We start from the raw sequence: 11,561 nt of genomic DNA, 5'->3' as shown, positions 1-11,561 counted from the left end.
GCTATTTTCACCCACTGTGGGCCAAGCCCAGCATGGACCAAGCTTTGGCGCACAGGAGCCACAGCTTTTCTGGCTCCTGGCAGGACTTCGCTATCAAAAAGACGTTATCAAAAGGCTCAGACTCACCCGGAGAGACTTCATGCAGTGACATCCAACAGGACTAGGAACTGCTCCAGCTGTGGGGACGGCCGGTCTGCTTCTGACGCACTTCCCAAAGCCCTGTGTACAGCCTGGCTTCAGTCACCCCCCATAAACCCTGGATGGGGGAAACGTTTGAGTTCAGCAGCTCATGCAGTACTGTGGTCACTGGTTCCGCTCATTAATTAGCGCTCCCAGGCCCAAGAGTGCAGTTGTGTTTCACTTCCAGGTGGGCCACAGAGACCGGGTACCGCTGTAGGTGGGATGCAGAGAGTGGGTACTGCTGTGGGTGAGACACAGGCACTGCTGCAGGTGGGATGGGGGTACCGCTGCGGGTGGGATGCGGGTACTGCTGTGAGTAGGAGGTGGATACTGCTGCGGGTGGGAGGTGGGCACTGCTGTGTGTGGAACATGGGCACTGCTGCAGGTGGGACATGGGTGCCGCAGCCCACTCTGCTCTCTGGGACTCTGCAGGGGCACGTGCAGCCCCCCAGGATGGGTTTCCCTGCATAAGGTGAAAAGCCTTTCACAAAGGGATCCTTCACAATTTTGCCTTGTTTCCTGTTTTGCTTATTTATAAAACTGAACAAAAGTTTGAAATGCTGGGGAGCAGAAGAAGGAACAAGTTGTGTGTCGTCGTCCCCCCCCCCTTGTTTAAGAAGTATTTATGGAATGTTAAGTCTGCCTTGATTTGCTACAGGGTCTCTTGGGGTCCTCAAGCATGTTACTTTTCCCATTGCTTCCTCAGTAACTGTACAGACTGTCAGGACCGCAATTTCTCATCCAGCATACAAAACAGTGACCCCCCACTCTTTCTGCAGTAGTTAAGTCTGTTCTTCTTTATTTGTTGAAGCAATATCCCACCGAATCAAAAAGCCCAACTCCTCCCCCCTGCCATGCAAAGTTCACAGGACACCAGCGAATGCTCACGGCCAGTGACTCAGCCTGGCAGCGGTCACTAGCCACCGCGTCGCTCACTGCTCTCCAAGGCGCCCCGCGAAGCCAGACACGAAGGGGTGGAGAGTGCGTCTTTCGGAAATGTTGTCAGTCAGAAAGATGAGTACATCTGTCTCACAGGTTTGCAAAACCCCTGAAAACGCGAGTGCAGGTTGCCAACTGAAAAGAGAAGATATGAAACACATTAAACTATTCGAAGTGAGGAATGAAACAAAATTATTCCAATGAGGAATACTTGCATTTTAAGAAACTGATACATATATTATCAGTCAGAAAGGCTGCTGTCTCTTCCAGAACGTACTGCCTCTGACGAGACCATAACCTGCTGGCTGGTACCACCACTAACACCTGAGACAGCAAACAACAGCTAATCCTGGTTTTGTGTTAATGACTGAAGCAAGACAACTGGAGGCTCTGGCAAGCTTCCCGTTTAATTCAATTAACTCCAGCCAGGCCTGTGGTGATCCCACCCGTCAGCATAAGAGAAAGGCAGAAGGCAGATCCCTGGATTCAGATGTTAAAGCCCAAGGAAGTCTCCACCGTAACTTTCTGGTACAGTTACTGGCAGTCTACCCTCCTGTTACTGAGCGGCCCTGCACCCTCAACAGTTTCTACAAAATGGTGTGGAAAAACATCATTTTTCTCTGAAACTGCTCATATTTTTGCTGAGAAAATGGAAGCAACTTATTTCATTGTATATTTTTTTTTAATTTATTCTGAAATGCTCTGTTACGTGTCAGTTCAAGCAAACGTTACGCTCCATCTCCTTGCTCGTATGCGGTGTTGGAGCTGCAGAGCCTCCAGGAAGATCATGTTTCCCCTAACACAAGGCAGATGTCTTGACGGCCAATCTGCTCAACGCACCCTGGGAGCTGCTGACCTCCCCCTGGGGAGCCCGACACTTGGAGGGATTTAGGTTCCGGAGGTATTAGCTGAAAAATGCATTTTAAGAGGGAAAAGACTTCAAGTGGAAATTGACTTTGAAGCTGCTTCAACAAACAGAACACTATTGAGTCTGGGAACGTCAAAACGTTTCACTTAAAGATGACATTCCTGACTCATTTGGAGTTTTATTCCCACAAAAAAAAAAAAAAAAGAAAGAAAAAAAATCCATTTTCTTTGGTTTTGAGATGAAAACAAATGGAAACTATATAAATGTCTCACCAGACAGATACCCGATTTCATTCATCTGTAATTTCATTTCAAGGTAATATCTTTAGAACTCAAAACCAGAAAATCTAAACAGTGTCCAATATACAGTTACAGAACCGAGGGGGCGTAATACTGGGTCTCTCTTTCCCCAGACTCACAAAACATCCGATTCCGCTCACACCATTAGCTGCTTTTTGCAAACAACTGTGAGGAAGAGGAGGAAACACTGTGCTGCCGGCGTTTGCACAGATGCAGCTCTCCAGCGCATTTGGGTACCAGCGCCAGAACCAGAAGAACCTGAGGCCAAACCCGAGGAATGCAGGAACGCAACGGCATTGGCGCAGACCCCGTGAGCCTTTGCGAGCTCTGTCAGAACGCACTTAAGGCTCCTCAGCTGGAGGGGCGACGTGGCTGCAGGGACATCCTTGACTGCGGCTGTGAGTGGAGGGTGCCCTGTGCTGCACAAGGACTTCTGTTACAATAGGCTGATCTATACCCAAGAAAGGAAATTAGCTGCCCTATGGATCTTAACGATGCAAGAAAATGTGCCTGCAGTGAGCGAGTTACCTTCTTAGCACCCCGCTAGCATGAATCAAGTTCACAGTGCAGCTGCATTAGGAGAAAAAATCCTGTTAATACAGGCAGGGCCAGCGATGGATAGCGATCCCACCAGGTCACTTCCAACAGGCAGTATATTTAGCAAGCCAAGGCTGCACAGCACGACATACCATTGTTCGGCAGATGGAAAATCCTGCCCTCGGCCGGGTTCATCAGGTTCCACTCTTGGGCTGTGTAAGGGCTGAACTCAGGGGCTGCTTTTGGCAAACCCCCCAGCCACGGCAGAGCTCGGGGTCTCTGTTCAGCGCCCCCCGCCCCAAGCAGGGGTCCCAAGGCCAGCAGCAGCCCACGCGGAGGTGTGCAGGAGCAGGGCACCGGCTGCCCGCTCCGCCCGCAGAAATCTTGTCACACAGTCTTCTTGTAACATTTAAATGAAAATGCAGTGATGGCTTTTGCCAAAGTGTTGACCACTCATTGGCAGCTGAACTGTCAGTTCAAGAGAAGTGTTAGGAAGGGCGTTGGTTTGGTACCTTGGAATTCTGGTAATTTATTTTTCATACAAATTAACCAGGGAAAATTAAGCTGCAAGAAGAATTGGTATATCCCCTCAGTAGATATAATTTCCAGGCCTGTGTGACAGTAAAAAAGTACTTTCCAAATATTTTTCTTTTGCTTTTGAACTTTCTTCTACTTTAAGCCCCACCAGGCTGCAACATATTTGCCCAATCACACTATTTAGTTAAGAAGTTTTGAAATAGAAAGAGATTTGCATAGATGTTTCCTCGGTGGCGCTTTTGAAGTGTTATGTCTGGGATATCTGGTAAAATCCCTAGAAGTCTGTACACTGCCAACATAAATAGAAAGTATATTTAAGGATGGGGGATTATCCATTCGTTGACAGGGCTGTGCTACATACCACTAGCTGTCATACATAGTCTGCTGTCAGCTCCTAGCAGCAATTTTGTTTGAAGTTCAGTCCAGCACAAATAATGCTCAGACGGGCTTTTCTCCTGGAAACAAAACCTTCAGGAGGAGCTGTAAGGGCTCAGATGTGACCACCATCTTGGATGCATCTCAGGAACAGCACGAGCCAGCGGAGATTTCTGACGCTTCAGAAAGTTTTGTTTTCTTTGTGGAAAACCTGTTCCGGCATTCCTGTCATCTTCTGGCCTGTGCCTGCATCCTCCGAGACTGCTGGGAGTATAACAGGGAAGCCGAAACCGGTGTTAACAGCTAACGTGATGCTGTGTTCCCACCTGCAAACTCACTGGAGAATAACATTTCTCTGCAATAAAGCTCAGCTGCTCCATGTCAGCAGAATTTCAGTGCAATCAACCTCTGAAGTTAGAAAACCTATGCTGTGGGTCCAGCTCATTAACATTAAACACTATGTTTAAATAAACCTCTACGTTTTTTGGAAGTTTTTCCCATCCCATGGCTCCGATGGACGGAGGTGCTGAGCGCTCCCAGCAGGGACGCTGGGCACTTTCTCCCATGCGCTCCCACCTACATGTTCAGTATCTTCCTGAAAAGAACAAACCTCTGCGCTGTGCTCCAAAACCTGACCTTGTCCAGGTGTTTTCCAGAGGGCAGAGGTTACCCCGTCAGGCACCGCTTTTAGGCTTGTTTGAGATCCATGAGGGATAACGCAGGGGAGACGAGAGTCGTGCAGAAATACCTGCAAGGAGACGCGAGGCCGCGAGGCAGAGTCACAGTGGAAATTCCCACGTGTGGCAGTGCCGACAGTCCCTCTGCAGGCTGGGCTCCTGCGCTGCCGTGGCCGTCGCAACCCGGAGCAGCGCTGCACGCAGCAAAGCACATTACGCCCAGAAGAGCGCCAGGCCGCGCTGGGACGCGCCAGCGGCAGGAGCGGCCCAGAGCTGAACCACTGCTGCCCTTTGCTCTGACACCCTCCGTCCCGGCCTGTCCCAGGGGTCACACAGCGGAGACCCACTGGTGGCCGCAGCCCAAGGGACACTTGTGTCCTTCCCCACCGCTCACAGGTGTGGGGCCAGAGCAGCGCGTGTCTATGGCTTCCTGAAATCGGCAGCCTCCCTGCTTCAGATTTGTGACTTAGATAGCTCTAATATAATTGCGTTGAGCAAACCTTTACCGTTTGCCAAACGGGGGGTCGGCCGTGGCTGAGGCGAGATTGCGCCTGACCAGGGCTGGTGCCTGCGAGGGGCCGCAGTGGGATGGCAACGAAAAAGCAACATAAAAAAACCTCCAGGCCTTTTAAAGCATTTCCAAATGCTGCCCTGACACTCCTGCTGGGTGTCAGGTTATAGGGACTAGACAATCCGCTCGAAGCAGCTGCAGAGCAATGTCTAAACTGCATCACCTGCTTCACAGGAAAAGCTGACAATTGCATTAGCATGAAACTAAAATTAGAGGCTTAATTGAGCTCTGCAGTCACTGAAACTGATGATGACAGTTCAGCGATTCATATCCCTGATTTTTCTTGACTGAAATAATCATAGAATCAGCTCCCATTCGTGCTTCTCCCTGCTCCACAAGGAAAAGCCCCAGTAGGCTGGCACGCCTCACGCACGGGGAGCCCGTCAGACACCTCTGCCACGGCTCTCGCCATTCCCAGCAGTTACTGTGGTAGGAACAGACCTGGAAAGGGATCGTATGTCTGCAAATCAGCATCATTTTACAACAAAGGGATGTTATATTCAATGCCAGGGCATGAGAACCATCACTAACCATCACCAGCGCAGGAATACGTACAAGATACAGTACATTAGAAATGGACAAATAAAAACACATGCAGGACGACGACAGAAGATGAGGGGAGCTAAGACAGAAACAGGAGGAGAGCAGTCACGCTGTCAGTTACAGGCGGAATCTCCAGCGCACTGCAGTTAAGGGGGATGTTATGAGTGCTGAGTTTCCTTCATCATTTGAGATGGAAAGAGCTATTTATTCATTTACCTGGGTCATCAAAAATGAGAATTCAAGAATCAGAGAAAGAGACTAGGTTACAGGACGCACAGCCGTGAGCACACACATTAGGTGTGTACTGGAAGAGCCTCACAAGCTGTCCTGCTGCCGAGGCTGAGGGGGGATTCCCACCCCAAGTCCCCTGCTCTGCAGGACAGCTAGCTCAGCGCTACGCATTCTTTCTCAAGCAGCATCTGGGTTCATACGCTAGCTCTAGAACTTACTTCCTTCCTTTTTTTGCACTAATATTTTTGGGATGCAGTTCTTGTCCACCGGAGTTGAGCAAAAATTGAAGAAAAAAATGAGATTTCTGTAGTTCTTGGATAATTTCACGCAATTAGTTCTTCACATGATAACAAAGAGTTAATTAATATATAGGCTGAAAGACAGTGAGCATAGATTTACATTAATACTATTGTCAAGACTACTTGCTTCCCAAGAAGTGGATCTTGCCTAGACCCAGGCAAGTTTCCCGTTTCATTGCCACCACCTTCTCATGCGGTGTAAGAGAGCAGGGTAAGAGAGCAGCAGGGACCTGATCGTGAGATGCGGTTGTGCGGTGTCACTTGGTCCTACGTGCAGGTAGGTCTGGAAGCGGTGTCAGACTTGCGCTGCTGCTGCCGCTCCTAGCAAAATAAGGAGATGCTAATAATTAACAACTAAGGAAGTGAAAGCATCTCCTGCTAAACACCAGGATCAGGGTGCGAGAGTGGAAAATAGGCCCAGGCTCTATGAGCACATCTCGTAAATAAATCAGAAGATCTTCTTTTAAAATCAAAATCTATTGACCTCACTAGAGCATGTCACACATTAGGCAGAGGAAAATGCACCCCGTTTAACTGTATATGTTATTTACAAGTTGAGGGGGTTGTTCTTTAAGACCCAGAATGAGACCCGGAGTTCCTAACATATTGCTGTTACAGCTGCGAGGTCACAGCACCGAAGAAGTAAGCAATTGCTCTGTTTCTATCTCAGAGAGAGAAAATGTGTTGAAGACCTGCTGTGAAGTATATGGCAACACGCAGACTCTTGCAGGCTGTCCATGCAAGTACTCTGAGTACGCCCTTCTGCCCGTGGTGTGCTCACCTGCAATTTGCGCGAGATTGCTACTGCTTTATTTTTAGTTCATTGTTCTGTACAACATTCGGAGTTTCTGATCCATAAATACGTCTCCTCATGGTGGTACATTTGGAAAAGCCACAGGGTGCTCCCGCCTCCGCTCGCACCTCTGATCGCTGACAGCGTTGAGCTTCTGAACCAGTCCCTCTTCTGTTCTTTCCTCAGCAACGGGCTTGCTTTTTGGTCTGGCCAGTAATTTTATCTGCATCCTCTGGTCCCAGTGTTGCCCATGGCTCTTGCAAGAATCTCCCAGTTCCGCTGTGACCCGTGTGGAAGGGAGGAGCATGGTATGAGACCTGTTCTTCACCTCAACTGTGGTAAGGACCTGCTGGCACAGCCAGACCCACACGGCTGGGCCCCTCCGGTGCTGCTCCCGCTACGACACGCAGCCATGTAATTCAGCTCACTGCAGCTGTTGGTTGTCCCTCCTCCTCCCTTCTTCCTACACTTGCTGCAGGCACGACATGTTCCCAGGCTCCCGCAATCATCCCCGGGGGTATGCCGAGTCCATATGTTGCTGTCCCCTTTCACACGCATTTCCAAAGACCCAAAAAATTCACTCCTTGGAGATACACTTCTTTGTGCACAGTCCATCCTGCAGAACAAAGACACCTAGCCAAGATGGCCACGAAACCATGTCATTGCTCAGTAAGACTTCACTTGACATTCGGAGATTATAAGTACATTATTTTGGGGTAAAGTAATATAACCAGCCCTATTTCCAACGTAACATGCCTACCTTTTTCTTCAGTAAAACCTTTTCATAGTCTTTTGCTTTAAAATTCTCAGTTTGCCCGGAACAGGAATGTCCTTCTATATTATACTACAGACATCTGTTCGTTCCACCGTTTTTATTAGAGTTTACGGCTACGATCAGAGGACTCCGACTTTATTGTAAAAGTCATCCATGTGTATTATGAGCAATCAGGTATCTATTTATTAAAAGTCCAGAGTTTACAGCTGTCCTGGGCTACCCCAGGTAGCTGCGCTGTCGGAGGTGTCTGCCCCATCTCGCTGCCGCGGCCGACCAGCAGAGCGGTGCTGGGGCCCGTCACTCTCCCAGCGCCCTGCTGCCCTTGGTGGGCTGGTTGGGGCTGTAGCCTCTGAGCCCAACTCTTCAGACGATGTCTCTGCCCCTGAGGAGAGCATCGGCAAGCGGACTGAGGCTTTACTTAAAGCTGGCTGCAAAATATAGACCACTGATCAGTATGTATTTTAAACGCCAGACTTTTTTGACTGACACTCCCAGCTGATGGGTAAGTTCGTGTTTTAAGGTGCATCACATTCATCAGTGTCAAACAATCATGGCTTTAAACATCACCAAAATATTTCTCTTCATTAAGTATCATCTGCAGAGTCCCCGCATGCAGGAAGACATCTGACACAACTCTCTCGGATTCCGAAGCACAATCAGTGTAAAGAGCTGTGCTTTGAATGAAAGTTTAGACTTTGGGCTGGAAACGTCTTCTCCTGAGCAGCAGCAATAGCAGCTCACGTCACAACATTCTCGACAACAACAGCTGAAGATCCCCGTTTCAAAAGTGACTGAATGTTATCATGCACAGCTAAACACTTGTATTCATGGCTGTGACAGCCTCGTGGGGCTCATCTCCCTCCCCGTCTCTTAATGTATATGAATTATCCTCCCAAATAGCTCCTTTTCTATCAACAATACACACAACATCTTTCCAAAGGCAAAGTGGAAATCCCTGCAAGTATTTCTGGTGCTGCTTCCAGCCAGAAATAACAGTAATCTGATCCACGAGCAAATTCCATTTCTGTTGCTGAATTCCTTTGTACAAATATCTTTGCTTTGAAAAGGTTTGGCAACAGCAAGGCACGGGCTAATTTTACTTATAAGGTGTGAATCAAAGAAGATTTGCAAGTTTCTGACTCACAGAAAGGAAGTGTCTGTGGCCTCTCTTACCACTTCTGTCAAGAGAAAACGTCACAGTTCAGCTATTTTAGATGCAACTTCAGACCTCCTTGCCGCAGCCCTGCGGATCCCCACCTCCCACCGCCCTCACGCTCTCCCCAGCACAGCGACGTGGCCAACTCCACTCTTGCCTTGGGACCTGGAAACTTCCAGCCTTACTCAAACCCTCTGTCCTTAATGGGCTGCATTACCATGGGCAAAATTTAGTCTGCAGTGTTAAGAGAGTTGAGTAAATCATTAGTTCGGGAGGCTCCAGCAAATGCTTTGTGAGAGAAACAGGTGACCAAAGACAGGCCGAGCGGCTCTGCAGGCTGCACAGTGCCACAGGCCCTGCGACACGCCGGCACTAAGCTACAAATACTGCTGCAGCAGAAGCAAACTTCCAGGGACTGCATAGTGCCTACGGCCTGACCCCACTGCCACGTCAAAGAAGGCCTATGACCAATTCACACCTTCTGTGCTCCTTTGCTGCTGAGAGATCTCCCACCCAAGGCGAGGTTGGTCGGAGGACGGGGACAGCGCTGCCACGCTGGCTGCAGCAGCCTCAGGGAGCACGCAGAGCCCTTCGGCTTCCCTTCCTCCGGTCCGCAAGTTTTCACAACTTCCGAGACGCCGTTCGTGGCCGTGTTTAGTCAGCAGCTCCGCTACAGGGGTCAGTGGCAAAACCCGAAACAATGGGAGTTTATGTCCGTGGGAGCTGCGGGGTTGGCCAGCCTGCTTCTGCAGTCCCCGGGAACAGGCGCTGAACCCGACACGGTTCGCCAGGGCCAGAGCTGCTGTGAGCACTCCCCCAGCATTTTACTTCTTCTTTCAGTGCTTACCACACACTGGATCTCCTCCAGCCCTGCCGGGACCACCCCAAGGGCCGGGAGGCTTTGATGGGTCTTTCCAGTACCACCACTCATCGCCCTCCAGCCTCTATGAGACCATTTCACTGCCGTGGCCCAGATCATGGGTGAACGACACCGTATCTTCTTCTTTCTTAAAACAGGTCCTGAGGATTTACGGATGACAGTCACAGTATAAAAATTAAACAGCACTGTTTGCAGGAGCGGAAGGTCCTCCATCTCCCAGCAGTCTGTGGGATCTGGCCATCAAATATATGGGTGAATTCTCCCATGAAAATCAGTACCAGGCATGCTTAATCTTGCTTAATTATTTTTGTACACTGCAGCCTGATAGTTCGTCTTCTGCACAACTCCATGGTAGATCACAGCCATTTGTCAAACCAAATTGTTCCCTGACAGTCTGCAGAGACATATATTTGCCATCTGCAATCTATTCCTCGGTTTCTGGCGCATATTTTCAGTGCTTTCTTTTGAAAGCTGTTTCAGATTTCCATGGGCTTCTTCATAACCTCTACTAGCAAAGCCTTACACAGTTTAATTGTTGACAGCTGTGTCCCGAGCAGTGTTTTACGTCTCTTTTGTTGTTCCTCTTGCTGCATACATACGAGCTGCTACGCTTGGGACTGCCTGGCTGTGTGACACGCACCAGGATGTGGAAAGCAGAGGATGACAGACTTCTGTGTTTAACTGTTTGTTAGTTTTACAGAGATAGTTGCAGCTCTATACATTAAAGCACTAACAAGTAAAAGGCACTTGAGCAAACAGGTGTGAAGCTTTGAAGTTATGGATTGTTGATAAGGAAGTACAGAGTTAATTAGTATAACAACTGTACGTGATGTGCTCAGACAGCTATAGGCCATTTCACCAAGGAAAATCCAATACCGATACCACATTCGTCAGTCAGCAAAACTTGCAAAATTATTTTTTCCTGCTCAAGCTCTGAGGACCAGCAGCTCCCGTCTCTCTGACGGAGACACCCACCTCACGCTGCAGCGCAGGGGCTGCGAACAAGGGGCACGCAGGCTGCTGATTAGGGGCAAGCCAAGCACGGCCACAGGGCCTCTGCTCGCACCTAGCTGTAGCAGAGAGAAGAAAGGGGCCACAGCTGTATTTCCAGCCCAGACGCAGTTACGGGCCTGGTATGGGCAGCATCTGTGCCTCCCTGACCTAAAGCCCTACCATGCTGTGACTCGTACTGTCCTTAATGCATCCTGTATCCACGGAAAGTCTCACTCCAAAGCAGTCAGACACATACCTGGATGCAAAAACCCCCATATGTATAGCAAAGGCCAGCATTAAAGTAACAGTCAGGTCCTGGCCTCTGTGACTCTTGGGACACTCAACACCCTCTACACACACGTTTCCCTCAGTAGAGTGCCACACAAGAAGTACGAGGCTGGATAAAAGGGAATCTTTCCTTTTCCTTTCAAGGAGTTTGCATTTCAGTTTCATGGTAAAGAAAAATCCAGTTAAAAGAAAATAAAAATCACTGCTGATTTTTTTTTTCCAGGCACAAAAGAGACTGCAAATATCTGCAGAAGATGTGGTATCTGAGAGCAGATCTAGGAAATGTGAGGCTGTGGTAATACTATGAAAGATGGAAAATGCTGAGAACTAGACTGTTCTCTCTCTTCTGCCAGGCTGAACTCAAATCTGAAACATCTGTTCATATAACTTGAGATGAGCTCTCACAGTCAAGTAACAGAAGCGCACACTCTTCCTGACATCAGCGCAGAACAACTATCAGTTAAGCTTTTTGGGGAAATCTAAGAATCCAGAGACTTCTGATGTTCCCTGCAAGCACAGAATAACAACATGTTTTCACTACCAGCAAATCACTCGCAGAAAAATATTAGTACTTTTTACAAGTGTTCTAAATCCTGAAATCTTTGGGTTTTGTAGAACTA

General features: G+C 48.7%; 1 long non-coding RNA gene across 2 annotated transcripts in view; it reads right to left on the bottom strand.

Moving 5' to 3' along the window:
• Positions 1 to 956: 956 nt before the first annotated feature.
• The window catches only part of LOC309675224, a 49,141-nt gene continuing 38,536 nt past the window's right edge, over positions 957 to 11,561 (bottom strand). For both annotated transcript variants that reach the window (XR_014269469.1, XR_014269470.1), the window contains one exon: positions 957 to 1,254. This is a non-coding gene — a long non-coding RNA (uncharacterized lncRNA). The remainder of the gene's footprint in view (positions 1,255 to 11,561) is intronic.

This window comes from Vanellus vanellus, assembly GCF_965231255.1.
Source record: "Vanellus vanellus genome assembly, chromosome: 8".
Lineage (NCBI taxonomy): Eukaryota > Metazoa > Chordata > Aves > Charadriiformes > Charadriidae > Vanellus > Vanellus vanellus.
Note: the sequence above shows the minus strand (reverse complement) of the source record. Positions and strands in the feature narration are given on the sequence as shown.